We start from the raw sequence: 16,360 nt of genomic DNA, 5'->3' as shown, positions 1-16,360 counted from the left end.
CGCCTTAACCCGGCCGCGGTGAGCGCGTCACTGAACGCGTTAATCCCCGTGGCGAGACGATTTGTTCTTAGTGGGACCTACAGGCGCACTTAACCAGTGTGTGCGGAGCGCTTTACGGTCCACAATACCCTTCACACGCTATGTTTCCGACATCATGGTTTCACCTGCTGCAGTTGATGGTCTGGCTCTCTCGGTCTCAGGTTATCAGCGTCAAGATGTGTGCACGGGGTTTTCAAGCCGGGTCTCCAACCCCAGACGCCTTCCTCTCTCTAACCCCATGCTGCCTCTCCAAAAGGAAGGTGAACTTAGAGATTCTAGGCTCTGTTTACCTGCTGGGGACCCTTAAAGTTCATGGCCATCTAGTTCAGGGTTTCTCTGCGTCCACGCTATTGACAGTTTGGACGGTATAAGTCCTTGCTTTGTAGGGACTGTCCTACGTATTGTAAGATGTGTAGCAGCATCCCTGCCCTCTACACTACCACCCCAGTAGTGACAATCAAAAAGGTCTCCAGATATTGCCAAATGTGTTCTGGGGGGAGGGTTCCCAGGAACAATACAGGTCGCTTCAGTTCAATTTGAATTTCCGATAAACAACAAATAATGTTTAGTATAATTATGTCCCCAATATTGCATGGAACTATACAGCAACATGAAGATCTTTGTCTCAGAAAATTTGTTTCTATCCTTGTTTCAATAAACATTTACTGAGTCTGTACTATGAGCTAGGTACTGTTGTACGCACTGGGGACATAGTGGTCAGCGAGGTAGGCAAGGTTCTTGATCTCGGGGAGCATATATTCTAGTGGAGGATGACAGACAATAAACAAGCAAATAAACTTTAAAATATGATAAATTATTTTAAGAAAATGAAACAAGGTAAAGATATATATAACATTATATAGCATGTATGCTACCATACACGACGTACTATATACATACGGAGGGTGCCCAAAAAAATGTACACACATTTTAAGAAAGGAAAAAAATATTAAAATTGTAATACAATGAATAACACCAGCATTCATTTGATTAATGCCATCTTTTGAGCAAAAATCATACTACACATTGCTACCGTAACTCAACTTTGAAAATTAATACCTAGATAACATCTCTTAAAATGTGTGCATTTTTTTTGCACCCCTGGTATACATGAAAGAAAGCAATATAGAATTAATGGAAACACATAGGAGAGTAGCCTAATCTGAAATTATTAGAATCAGGGTCAGACCTTACAGTTACTTCCAGGAGGAATTAAGATCTAAACTGACTTTGAAGGACAAATAGAGGATGACTTGAGGGGTGGAAAGGGAGGAGTTTTGGGATAAGGGACTTGTGAAGTAAGTATCAAGAAGAGAAAAGAGACATAGGCAAGGAAAAAACATGAAGCTTTTCAAGAAACAAAAGAGAGCCAATCTGACAGGATAGGGATGAGGAGTGGAGGAGATAAAACTGGAAAAAGCCAGGTGTGAGGGGTCATTTTGTTCCATGTTGAAGAAGTTGCTTTTTATCCTAAGAGCAATGGAAAGGCAGTGTGTGCTTGAGGCACACTGCAACGCAGGAAAAAGAATTTTTAAGCATTAAAGTGACACCTTCAGATTTGCATTTCTGAACAATTACTCTGAGAACATGAGTTAGGAGATATCAAGACCATTTTGAGACAGTTATAAAAATTCAAGCAAGAGGTGCAACAGACCTGTTTCAATGGAGCACTTAGAATGGAGAAATGTTGAGACACATTTATAAAGCAAAATGGGCAGTATTTAGTCATCGATTCTGAAGGAGTGAAGGAGAAGAATGAGTCATGATAGTGCCCAGGTTTCTGCATTGGACAACCCAAGCCATCCCTGCAATAAGGAACACAGAGGTAAAGTAGATTTACGGTGTAGGATGATGCAGTCATTTGAGCCATGTTATGCGTGGGATGCCAGCCATCTCCACATTGGATCATGTTGTTTCCATATATGAAACATTTGATGATTCTCATTGAACCTTGACTCTCATGAAGCTTTTCAATTATGCAGTTTTCCCAGTCTATTATACTTCTTCCATGCAAGCTCCTCTTATAGATGCTCCTTGCAACCTGTTCAGCGTTCTCCTTCCCATGTGGAAGACGTGCCCATGCTGCTTTAAGAGAAAGGAAATTTTCTACATGACAAATTGGGTCATGTTATTCTTACCCAGCTTCACCCTCAGATTAGAGTTCAAGTACTCATCCTTAGCATGGCCTTCAGGATTCTGTGACAATCTAGTCTCACATACTCTGCTTTTGCTCATACTGGTCCCTCTACCTAAATTGTCATCTCTCTTCTGCTGTGACACCCCCCTATATCCTACAGGACTTAGCCTAAGTGTCTCCTCTATTTGGACTCTTCCCTTTCTAAGTCAAAGTCCCACAGCTGATTTAGACCTTCATAGTCAAGATCAAACTAGTGGAGGAAAGGCTCACTTAGAGCAGACAGAACTTTGGTCTGTGGCTGTTATTAATGCATTGCCTCTGAGCTGCAAACTCACCATTCCTTGCCCTGGGGAGCTGTACTTTACAGTCTGAATTTCCCCATCGCCTGGCTAGATGTTAAACTCTGCCAACAGAGGGTGCTTGAGGCACACGGCAAGACTGGAAAAGGGAAAAGATATTTTTTTCTCCAAGTAAACAGATCTATGTGCAGAGTTTCCTGTTCAATGCCAGTTTCTTTGCCAACACATTGGTGATGGCTCCTGTTGTGGGTTGAATTGTGTCTCCCCAAAAAGATATGTTCATGCCCTACCCTCCTGGACCTGTGACTATGACCTTATTGGGAAATAGGGTCTTTGCAGATGTAATTAGTTAAAATGAAGTCACACTAGAGAAGGGTGGGCTCTAACCCAATGACTCATGTTCTTATAAGAAGAGAAAGCAGAGACATACACACAGGGAAGACAAGCCTCTGCAGACAGCGGCAAAACTTGGAGTTTATCTGCCACAAGCTAGAGAACACTGAGGACTGCAACCATCAGAAGTTAGGAAAGAGGCATGGAACAGATGCTCCGTCAGAAACCCCGGAGTAAACCAACCCTGCCAACACCTTGATTTCAGACGGATAACCTCCAGAACTGTAAGAGAATAAACTTCTGTTGTTTTAAGCCACCTGACTTGGGGTAATTTGTTATGGCAGCCTTAGGAATCTAATACAGCTCCAGCCAGGGTCTTTGTCGCCACGTTGGTGGCAGCTGTTAGTTCTCACCAGAGGCCAGTTTCTTCACCACAGAAGCAGATATCATGCTCCTGTGACAATCCCATTTCTTCACAGACAACCTTTAGTTGAATGACTTCAATGAGTTAGTAGACTTTTAGGCTAACAGAGTTTAGTGATTAGCAACTTGATCACAGCTGTATTTGGGATTCTCGTCATTGGGACTGATCTCTGCAGCATTTCTAAGTTTGGATAAACAGTGTTAGAAAGTCACATGCAATACAATTAATTTTCTAGGATCAACATGGACTTGAAACTTTCATAAATTTAACTTTATTTCATTTGATGTTCACTTGTCACAAACCAAGCACACCTACTTATTCCAAAATAGAAGTCTCTATTAATTGTAACATTGCAAGATCGCAAGGACACTCCCAATTAATTTACACACAATTGCAGGAAGTCTCAAAATTAAAATCTTTCCCTTCAAAGTGGAAAAAGAAATGCTTGAATGCACATGTATTTAAAAAAAATTACAGTTTCAAAAGCTAACTCAGGGCAGCCGGATGGCTCAGTTGGGTAGAGCGCGAGCTCTCAACAACAAGGTTGCCGGTTCAATTCCCCCATGGGATGGTGGGCTGCTCCCCCTGCAACTAAAGATTGAAAATGGCGACTGGACTTGGAGCTGAGCTGCGCCCTCCACAACTAGATTGAAGGACAACGACTTAGAGCTGATGGGCCCTGGAGAAACACACTGTTATAAAATTTTTTTTAAATAAACGAAAATGAAAAGCTAAGTCAACTTGAGTATGGCAGTGACTTTAAAGATACAACACCAAAAGTACTATCCATGAAAGAAATAATTGATAAGCTGTACTTCACAAAAATTTAAAAACTTCTGCTTTGCAAAAGACAATGCCAAGAAATTAGGAAGACAAGCCATAAACTGGAAGAAAATATTTGCAAAAGACACATCAGATAAAGGACAGTTATTTAAAATATACCAAGAACTCCTAAAACTCAACAATGAGGAAAAAAAACCTGAATAAAAGTGGGTCAAAGACTAACCGACACCTCACCAAAGAAGGTATATAGATGGCAAATAAACATATAAAAAGATGCTCCAGATCATATATCATCAGGGAAATGCAAATTAAAACAATAATGACACGTGACCTTTTATTAAAATGACCAAAATCTGGAACCCTGACAACATCAAATGCTGGCAAGGATGTGGAGTAACAGGAATTCTCATTCATTGCTGGTGGGAATGCAAAATGGTACAATCACTTTGGAATATTTTGGCGTTTTCTAAAAAAACTAAACATACAGTTGCCATATGATCCAGCAATCAACTCTTTGGTATTTACCCAAAGAAGTAGAAACTTTATGTCCACACTCAAACCTACATAGGTTATAGCAGCTTTACTCATAATTGCCAAATCTTGGAAGCACCAAGTTGCCCAGTAAGTGAATGGATAAACTGTGGTACATACAGACAACGGAATATTATTCAATGCTAAAAAGCAATGAATTATCAAGCCATGAAAAGATATGGAGGAACACTAAAGGATGTTACGAACTGAAAGAAGCCAATCTAAAAAGGCTACATGCTGTACGATTCCAACCATATGACATTGTGGAAAAGGCAAAACTATGGGGACAGTAAAAAGATAAGTGGTTGCCAGGGATTGGGGGCACGGAGGGGTGAATAGGCGGAGCACTGAGAATTTTTAGGACAGTAAAAATATTCCAGATGATACTATAATGATGGATACATATCATTATTCATTTGCCCAAACAAATAGAATGTGAAACACCAAGAATAAACCACGATGTAAACCATGGACTTCGGTGATTGTGATGCGTCAAAACAGATTCATAAATTGTATTACATGTACCATTCTGTTGGAGATATTGATAATGGGGAGGCTGTGCACGTGTGGAGGTAAGGGGCATATGGGAAACCTCTGTAGCTTCCCCTTGATTTTACTTTGAACTGAAAACTGCTCTAAAAAAAGTTGTTTTAAAAAACCAGTAAGCCATGCTTTGTAATTCTTTGTGTTCCCATAATGCCTTGTACATAATTAGCATTTAATAAATATTTTTTGATTGATGAATAAATTGACTAATCAACCAAGTGAATATACTAAAATAATTTGAAGTTGATTGGATTTGTCCACCTATCCACTGGCAAAACCATAAAGATAAGAAACTGCTCTGACCATAAATTTTAGCCTAATGCATACACACTGTCCAACGAAAACAGTAAGGTTGTCATAATCCATACTCCCCAATAACTGACATTTGTACTACTATGCTGGATGGCTACTGATGGGTCTGACCAAAAGTCATAAACCAGTGTGGATGTATCTATACCAGCCAGGGGTGTCAAAACTGCGGCCGGCGGGCCAACTGTGATCCGCAATCCATTGTTAACTGGCCCGCAGCAAGTTCCAAAAATATATTTAGTTTACTTAAATAAACCAGGTGAGGCAATATGTACTTCACCTCGAGTGAGTGGCCTGGCTGTTTGTGTATTTTACCGCATATGGCCCTTGGTGAAATACATTGAAAAAACACCGCTGATCTATACCCTCCATTTACCCAAAATGAGACACGACCTCTTATTATAATTTCTGGGTACAAGACTTTTTAAAAGGTCTTTCCATTCAAATTCAGTACACTTTCTTCATAATTTCACTGACTTCCTTGGCCTAAAAATTGATTTGTATTAAATGAGCAAAATTTATAGCTACCCATCCACAAATCAATAATTGAAAAACAATCATTCTATATATGATCTTGGGATATTGTACTATTTTAAAGTTATCTATACTTATATGGCAAGGAATTGGTACCATAACATCCTTTTAAAAATTAAAGGATATTATAAAACGGGGGGGCAGAAAACTAACTCAAAACCATCATTTCTCAAAACTTCCTTTTGGTCGTATCTGTTAGCCCAGAGGTCTGCTAGCGTGAGTGAAGTGGTTTACGCAATTTAAACACCACAAATTTCATTGCCAACTCAATTTTTCAATTTTGCCAGACTTGTGTGAATTTAACCTCTCTTCTGCTTTCTTATGATATATTGTTGTCACTCAGCAGCCTAACCGTCTGTCCCCTCGTGCCTATCTCTAAAGAAAGAAGAGTCTGTGAGACGGATCCTTTCAGGGACTTTGCTTCACCTTTGTGCTTTCACCTCATGTCTCTCTGTTTGGCCCCCAAAAGATGATTGGTCAGCCAATGACGGGTAAGATTCCTCACGGAAGGAACAATCCAAGCCAGGCGCAACTGAGCGGGGACCACCAGGAGAACTCACGGGGTCCATAGATGTGGGCACAGCCCCCCACTCTCACCCGGCTAAGGAGAGCTTCTGCCTATGTGGCTATATTCCTTCCCACAACCTGCGTGGGAAGGGAGTCAGTGATGTGATCACAGCAGTTCTCCTTCCATTCTCATCAATAAGTTTCAGCATAAACGATTTGTCCCTGGGGAGGCACATACCGTAATTGTTAAGACATCATGGGACTTTCGATTCCGGCTATTTGCAGGCAAGGGTGATTAGTTTGAACAAGTTTTCTGGTATGGTGTATGAGACTCACAGACTGTAGAAAAACCAATACTACTTCCTTGTGTGTACATCAATAAAAGCCACAAGGTGGCCCACCCAATTCGGGGCTCTCAGCCCTTTGAGGCTGGGAGATCCTTGTCCCCCTGTTTCATAACTTTCTTGATTTCTGTTTCTTTCTTAACCCTTCGCCACCCCTTCTCGTTCTCTCACTGCCCGTGTTGCGCTGGACGAGACAATATATAGCTACTTTTTTTTTAAGAGTTAAAATGTTTCTTCCTTACCTCCTCTATCAGTATCCACTTGAAGAATGGGGACAGGGGAATTCTAATGTATTAGTTCCAGTTTTTTGGTTTTTTTTTTATATCCACTTACCCTTCACTGTTCAGCCCACTTTGTCACTTCGGTGGTGAAACCCATTTCACAATTCTCCCACTCCTCTGGCGTTCTTATTTAGGGGAAGCAGAAAAATCACACAATTCACACAGCCACTCCTAGTGGGTTTATATTCTGGACTTCCTAGGTTATCAGGGAATATCCTAGACCCGCTAGGTCATCAGGGACACAAAAGCCAGCTGCTTACTTGCTCACAACCAGAGAGAGACAGATAAAGTCTTGTTGAGCAGAGGTTCTGGAGAGAACTCATTCTGGCTCCTGTATCTTTGCAACTGGTTCCAACAGAGGGAACAAAGACTATGCCAGTTCCAAAATTGTCCTCCAGAAGGTGCTATCCACTCCTGCACAGTCTGTTAATCAATGTCTGTGGCTAAATTCCACAATTTACGATGATTTCAATTTTTCTTTGCCTCTCCTCTGAATTAATGAATAAAGCACTTTTTCAAAGCCAAGCACTAAAGAAGAGAAAATAAACCTATCTGGTTGGTTTCATACACAAAAGGGGAAAGCTAAACATAGCTCCAATGCCCACTCCCCTGGCATGCTTCATAACAAGATGGTGATTAAGAGGATTTTGAGCCAAACATACAATTTAAACACTGGTGTTTGGCTCCATTTCTTTTCTTTTTTTATTTTAAGATTTTTATTAAAAATATAACTAACATACAATATTATGTTAGTATCAGGGGTACATCATAGTTATTCAACATTTATATACCTAAAGAAGTGATCACCATGATAAGTCCAGCCACCATCTGACACTGTACCATGCTATCACAATATTATTGACTATATTCCCCATGCTGCACATTACATCCCCATGACGTATTTGTTTTATACCTGGAAATTTGGACCTATTTCCCTTCAGCTTCCCCCCCTTATTTTAATTTTTCAATTACAATTGACATTCAATATTATTATATATTAATTTCAGGTAATTTCAAGGGTAATATGATGACAGCTCTGAGGGCCATTCCAGGAGAAGAGTTCCAAAATTGCTTTGCAGTGTGGACTAGGTGCTGGCATCGGTGCATAGCTTCCCAAGGGGAGTCCTTCCAAAGGTGACTGCAGTGATATTCAGCCATGAGGTGTGTAGCAATTTTTCTAGGATGAGTTCACAAACTTAATTGTCAGACCTCGTAGTCCTTATGCTATACTCTACATTCCCATAACTACTTTGTAACAACCAATTTGTACTTCTTAATCCCTTCCCCTGTTTTCACCCACACCCCCAAACTTCCTCCCATCTGGCAACCGTCAAAATGTTCTCTGTATTGAAGAGTCTGTTTCTGTTTTGTTTATTTTGTTCTTTAGATTCCAGATGTAAATGAAATCCCATTGCATCTGTCTTTCTCTGTCTGATACACTCCACTCAGCACAATTCCCTCCAGGTCCATCCATGCCACCGCAGATGGCAAGAACCCATTCCCTTCCCTGGCCAAGCAATATTCCATTGTATATATGTACCACCTCTTTATTCGTTCTTCCATCACCAGACACCCTGGCTGTCTCCACATCTTGGCCATTGTAAACAATGCTGCAATGAACATATGGATACACACATCACCTTGAAGTAGCATTTTGGGTTTCTTCGGATAAATACCTTGAGTGGGATTACTGGGTCCTTCATTGTCTCTTCTTATAGCCTTTGCTTTAAAGTCTATTTTGTCTAGTATAAGTATTGATACGCTCTCTCTTTTTGTTTTTTTCTTTTCTATTTTCATGAAATATCTTTTTCCATCCCTTTACTTTTGCTCTGTGTGCGTCTTTTAATCTGAAGTGAGTCTCTGGTAGGCAGCATATGTAAGGTCTTATTTTCTTATCCATTCAAGCCTCCTATATCTTTTGAGTGGAACATTTAATCCATTTACATTGAAAGTAATTGTTGTTAGATATGTATCTATTGCCATTTTATTATTCATAATTTTGCAGTTACTGTCTGCTGCTTGCTGCAAGAAAGCCAACCCTTGAGAGGCGAGGTTGGTGGAAATAAAAGTAGGTTTTATTCCAAAATGCCAGCAGTAAGGGAAAACAGTGGACTCCTTGTCACAAAGACTGCCTTCCTCTCTCAATATTTCCAAAAGGTTTTATAGACACACAAGGAGGAAGAGAAAAACAAAGAAAGGAGAAGTTAGCTAGGCAACTTCAGGAAAAGTCACTTCCTAGAGGCTATTCTGCCACAGGGTCAGGAGTGGACTCCATACAGATGCAAAAAGCCCCCCTAAGTTACTGGGCCAGGTGCACACACTGGTCTGAAGTAAACAGACCCATTGGAACTGGTTTGTATAGTAAATGCACAGTAAATAGAGTCATCTAGGTTTGTGGGGAGGAGAGGGAAGTGAAGAAAGGAAAGAAAAAAAACTTGCAAAAAGTCCCAAGCCAAACCACTGTCAAATCAAATTACATCAGAGGTCACTGTTACAACTCTACTAATTAGCATAATACCCACTCAAGTGTCATGATCCAGAGCATGGGAAAGAGATATAAATTTGGCAGTGTTTAGTCCACAAATGGTTTTGGTCTTTTTATTTGCAGTGGAAAGCATTCTAATTGACATAGAAGAGGTTGATTATTCAGAAGAAAAGAAATAATCCAAGTAGCCTAAGAAGGTTAGAAGAGATGGGATCGGAGCACATTAACCTTTGGTGGGAGGAGATATGCTTTCTCCATCATCGCAGGAAGGAAAGAGAAGCTGGATCAGATGCAAATAAGTTTGTAACTTTGACCATGAAAAGATAAAGTCTCTGGTCTAAGGACTTTTATTCTCAATAAGATAAGATTTTGTCTTGAGGGCTGAGGTTTGAGAACAGAAATGAGAGTATAAAATCGTTATCACATTGTGTGAGAAGGCAAATATATTGGAGAATTACTGGGAAGCTAGGCCCTGTTGAGTATGCCTATATTTGTTTATGATGATTAAAATAAAACCAGTCAGTCTGGTTGTGCGATTTTTCTCCAACAATGCTCAGCTGCTCATGGGAAGGAAGACATGGGAAAAGTATGAGTTGGTTTTATTTAGTTTTAGGATTCTACCAAGGTAACCGATGGAAGAAGACAAAAGCGAGGAAGCTGAAGGCATTTGCCAGGGAGTGATAATAATGAAGCAGCTTGGAATCTTATCAGAAATTAAATTGGACTAAAATGCATACCCACTATGATAATGATAATGAAAGTCCGGAAAGTCAAACCCAGACAAAAAAGAGCGCATAAATAAAAGACACATAAGATTATTAAAATTGAGATTTGTGCTCTGCCAACTCTGCCAATCCCTCGTACTTTGTTCCTTTCACAAGAGGCTTTTTGTGAAGCCTGAGAAATGCAGTGAGAGCATTAGCAAGAACCAGCATTGCATTTCGGCCTCACCCAAAACAAGCATGCCCCAAAGTGTCGAGGCAGAAGCCTCAGTTTCTGCCATGGAAACCCAACCAAGAGGTGTTTCCTCTCCCAAGCCTTCCAGAAAGCTCAAAGAATATAGACCACTTTCTTACTGATTCACTTTTTCCTGGCCAAAAGCTTCTAGCTGGGCTTCTAGTACTCTAGCAGTGGAAATGGGTACTTATTATTAAACCTCACTCCCAAACAAACAGAATTTGGATGGCCAGCATGAGGTTGTGGGATACAGGTAGAATGAGAGGGTCTCATGGCTGTGTGGAGGTGAGGAGATGCAAAGGTTTGGAATTGCGTGGAGCAGACAATTTAGCATCAGGGAGATGATAACCCGGTACAAGGTAATGAGATAGCAAGGAGAAACTCCAGAACAGATTCCATGGCTTCAGAATGCCAGGCAGGAGCTGGGAGACATTTCCCAAGATGATGAAGGGTAGCCCACAATGATGTGTGAAGAGGAAAGTGTTAGGGGCCACCATGTCATTTAGATGACATACATGTACACAAACATTCAGCACCTTCATACCCAGATGACCATTAACAAAGCAGAACTAGTATTTTTCTGGGTTCCCCACGTAGAAAACTTTAACACAGTACTTCTCAAATTGCATCTCAATCACCTAGGGATCTTGTTTAAAATGTGGTTTCTTAACCAGTAGGTATGAAGTGGGACCTGTGGTTCTGCATGTCTAACAAGCTCACAGCTGGCACAGATGCAGCTGGTCCAGGTACCACACTTGGAGGAGTAAGGCTTTAAAACACTTAAGGGTTATCCATTCCCACAACACAACCATTTCTCTGTGTACTGGGACTTGCCAGGAGTCCAACTTTTCCTGAGTAACATTTTCTTCTTATTCATTCTGTGCCCTCGTTGAACTTGTCATAACAAAGATGGGTAAAAGAGTAGATACCCCCATCCTCACTCCACTTGGGCCCGAAGGGGTTAGGAAAGGGAGGTGTGCCCAGGGAGCTGCCTGAAGGAGCTGTGGCTTTTCTTAGAGGGACACCCACCAACCCCAAGTAACCTACAGTGAGAATCATCACCAGACCCACCAAAACCTAGCAGAAGCTGGAGGGAAGGGGATGGATTTGTGAAAAGCAGTTTGGAAAGTAGAACTAGAGGTCAAATGGAGAAAATTGAATACGTCAGCAGCTTCTGTCTCTCCTTGAAAGTTAATATTTTCAATTACTCATGCTTCTCACAGAGGGCGTTGTTCCCTCTATTAAGCACGATAAACCTTTATTTGTATAGCCCTTTGAGGTTAGAAATTGTTATCACGTACATTGTGTCACAACTCTGTCAGGTACATGAATGTGTATGCACTGTTCATTGAAGCAACTGACCCTGTCAAAGCATGTGACTTACCCAGAGGTACAAAGCAGGAAAGAGGCCAAGTCAGCACTTGAATCCAGTTCTGGTCTTCCTACCACATATATAAACACCTATTGGTCTTTCTGCAGTCTTTAATGAGAAAAGTATACATTATTTTCACATACTCACAATTTAAAATAAGCAAATTAAGAAGGCGTGGGTGGTTTAAAAAATAAAAGTTTTGGTTAATGTTTGCCTGATTCACTCCCTAACTGATTTTCTTTCTTAGAAAATTGCCAAGTCATAGGTTGCTTCAGAGATCATGCCTGAGCTTGACTAGAACTGTAGTCTTCCAATTTAAATTCACCTCCCTTTATTTCAGCAAATGCTTAATCATGAAAATACTGCACCTACTTATCTTATTTTTAATGTTATAATAAGAAAACAACAAATTGTTATTGTACAATTTACTAATTCTATATCACTAGTAACTTTAATCTGAATAACATGAGCATTCTAAAAATAATTTGCCTGCACCCAAAATTCTTTTGATTTAAAACAAATTAAAGAAGCTTTGGGAGAGTTTTTGTTCTGTGATAATGAGAAGCTAGGGCAGACTGACATGTCTCTGAATCCTGTCTTCTAATCTTCCGAAATTTGAGGTATCTTTATTTTTTCCTTCCTCTTTTTGACTTCTTCTCTCTCCCTTCCTTTTTTCCTTCCTTCCTTCCTTCTTTCTTTCCTTATTTCCTTTCTTCCTTCCTTTCTTTCTTCCTTCCTTCCTTCCTTTCTTTTCTTATACTTTCTCAGGGGACTAGTTTTCCTATGAACCAGGTGTACACATCAAACTATATAATAGTAATAATCTATGAGTATAATCTCTATTTTCTAGTTATTTGAATGGACAAAACAACAGAATATTATGCAGCCTTAAAAAAAAGAAGGAACCTTAAATTTATATGGAACCATAAAAGACCCCGATAGCCTCGGCAATCTTGAGAAATAAGAACAAAGTGGGAGGTATAACAATACCTGACATCAAATTATACTACAAGGCTATAGTAATCAAAACAGCACAGTACTGGCATAAAAACAGACACATGTATCAAGGGAACAGAATAGAGAGCCCAGAAATAAATCCATGCCTATATGGTCATTTAATCTACAACAATGGAAGCAAGAATTTACGGTGGGGTAAAGACAGTCTATTCAATAAATGGTGCTGGGAAACCTGGATAGACACATGCAAAAAAAATGAAGCTGGACCACCTCCTTACACCATATACAAGAATAAATTCAAAATGGATTAAAGACTTAAATGTAAGATCTGAAACATAAAACTCCTAGAAGAAAATATAGGAAGAAACTTTCCAGACATTACCCGGAGTAAGATTTTTACTGATATATCCTCTCAGGCAAGGGAAGTAAGAGAAAAAAATAAACATGTGGGATTACATCAAACTAAAAAGCTTTTTCACAGCAAAGGAAACCATCAATAAAACAAAAAGGGATCCTACTGAATGGGAGAACATATTTGCCAATGATATATCTGATAAGGGGTTAATATCCAAAATTTATAAAAAAAACTCACTCAACTCAACTCCAAAAAAACAAACAACCCAATTAAAAAATGGGCAGAGGACATGAAGAGACATTTTTTCTAAAGAGGACATACAGATGGCAGACATACGAAAAAATGCTCAACCTCACTAAACATTAGAGAAATGCAAATAAAAACCACAATGAGATATCACTTCACCCCAGTCAAAATGGCTATCATCAATAAATCAACAAACAACAAGTGCTGGCGAGGATGTGGAGAAAAGGGAACCCTTGTGCATTGTTGGTGGGATTGCAGATTGGTGCAGCCACTATGGAAAACAGTATAGTGGTATCTCAAAAAACTGAAAATAGAACTACCTTATGACCCAGCAGTTCCACTCCTAGGTATCTATCCAGAGAAATCCAAAACTCTAATTGGAAAAAATTTATGCACCCCGATGTTTATTGCAGCACTATACACAATAGCCAAGACATGGAAACAACCGAAATGCCCATTGGTAGATGACTGGATTAAGAAACTGTGGTACATTTATACAATGGAGTATTACGCAGCCATAAAGAAGAATAAAATCTTACCATTTGCAACAATATGGATGGACCTAGAGAACATTATGCTAAGTGAAATAAGTCAGACAGAAAAAGACAAATACCGTATGATCTCTCTTATATGTGGAATCTAAAGAAAAGAATAAATGAATGAACTAATCAGAAACAGTCTCAGAGACATAGAGGAAAAACTGAGGGTTGCTAGATGGGAGAGGGAGTGGGGATAAGGGGGAATGTGAGGGGATTAGAAAGCACAATTGGTAACCACAAGATTGCCATGGGGATACGAAAGTCAATTTGGGGAATGTAATCAATAATGTTGTAAAGATTTTGTAGGGTATCCAATGGACACTTGTCCCATTAGGAAGACCACCTCAGGGATGATGTAGATGCCTGATCACCGCATTGTACACCTGAAGCTGAAGCTAAACAATAATGAATGTCAACTACAGTTTTATATATATACATATATATGTATATATATAGTTACAAGAAGAGGAGCACAGCATTAGGAATAGAGACAGTGGAAATGTAATGTCTGTATGCAATGTCAGAGGGGTAGTAGATGAGGAGAGGGGGATCATCACTATGTGAGGGATATAAATGATAAATGTCTATTACATTGTTTTGTACACCTGTAACTAATAAAAATACAATAAAATAAATAAAAAAATAAAATAAAAAAAGAACGAAATCCGGTCACATGCTACAACATGGATGAAACTTGAGAACATTATGCTAAGCAAAATAAACTAGTCACAAAAAAGACAAATACTGAATGATTCCCCGTACTCACAGAAATAGAAGTAAAATTGGGTTGCCAGGGGTTGAGAGTAGAGAATGGGAAGTTGTTCAGTGGATATGGAGTTTCAGTTTTGCAAGATGAAAAAGTTCTAGATATCTGTTGCACAATAATGTGAATACTTGAGTTGTACACTTAAAATGGTGAATTTTATGTTATGTTTTTTTCACCACAACTTTTTTAAAATGTGAAAACCATTCTTAGTTTTCAGGCTATACAAAAATAGACAGTAGGCTGGATTTGACCAGAAGGCCGCAAATAGTTTGCCAACTCCTCATGTAATCTATAGTCCATATTCAAATTTCACCACATGTTCAATCATACCCTTTGTAACTATCCTCTCTACCCCGGTTCATTCCAGGCTCATGCACTGCCTTTAGTTTTCATGTCTCTATAGTCTCTAATCTAGAACAGTTCCTCAGTCTTTCCTTGACTTACATGACCTTGACGCTTTTGAAGATTACAAGATACTCATTTTCTAGAAGGTCCTTCAATTTGAGTTTTTCTGATATATCCTTGTAATTAAATCCAGGTTATGCATTTCTGTCAGGATAACACATAATTGATGTTGCGTCCTTTTCAATGCATAATATCAGAAAACACAAGATAATGTCTGTTTCATTACTGATGATGTTGACTTTGACCATTTGTCTGTCAGGTTTTTCTACTGTAAAGTTACCTTTTTTTTTTTTCCCTTTAATAAATAATTTGTGAGGAGATACTTTTAGAGTTATTCTATTCCTCATCAAACTTTCACCTACTTACTTCAGCTTCCATGATTTTTGCCTGAATCAATTATTAATCTGATGGTTGCAAAATGGTAACATTCTAATTCAATCATTCCGTCTACATTTATTAGTTGACATTCTAATTAAGGAAGATCTTTTCCTTCTCTCTACACTTATGAACTCATGGTAACTTATTTTATGGGAGATAAAATTTGTTGACTCCATTAACATACTAATTGTTAATGTATGGATGCTAATATATTAATTTTATTACTCATTTTGGTGTTCAAATTGTCTTAGATTTGGTCAACAGAAACTCCTTTAAGATGGCTTGCCTATGTCCTTTTGACATTCCCCTATCCTTTTTTGTTCCCCATCATACTTTATAAACTTTCTTACATACTAAAAGATGTTTCAGGTTCATCTTGTATTTTCTCTGTTCCAGTCTCAGCTCCAGCCATCATGAGGTAGAAAAATGTCCTGCCATAGAACTACATCAGACACTAGCAAAGTGGATAGGAGGGTGGGAGGACAGACTCAGAGGGGAAGCCAGGATGAGAAAGGAACATTCCAAGACATTCAGCATATTTGTGTGTCAGAAATAACATGACTGATATGTAGTTTATAGATATCCCATAAATATGACCTTTCTTAAATTTGTTCTTCTCTATAAGAGGAATCCATCTCACCTGTATTGGTAGGTAAAATTGAACAGTGAAAAAGTACAGGGCTCTAGAGCATGTTAATTTAGATTCAAATCTCAACCCTGCTTCTAAGTAGCTATGTGATCATGTCTACGTTTTTTTTTTGTTTTTTTTTTTGTTTTGTTTTGTTTTGTTTTCACCTCTTAGAATTTCGGTTTCCTGAGGCTTTGAGGAAGGT

The sequence above is a fragment of the Rhinolophus hipposideros genome (genome assembly GCF_964194185.1).
Source record: "Rhinolophus hipposideros genome assembly, chromosome: 11".
Taxonomy (NCBI): Eukaryota; Metazoa; Chordata; class Mammalia; order Chiroptera; family Rhinolophidae; genus Rhinolophus; species Rhinolophus hipposideros.
This window is presented reverse-complemented; position numbering follows the sequence as displayed.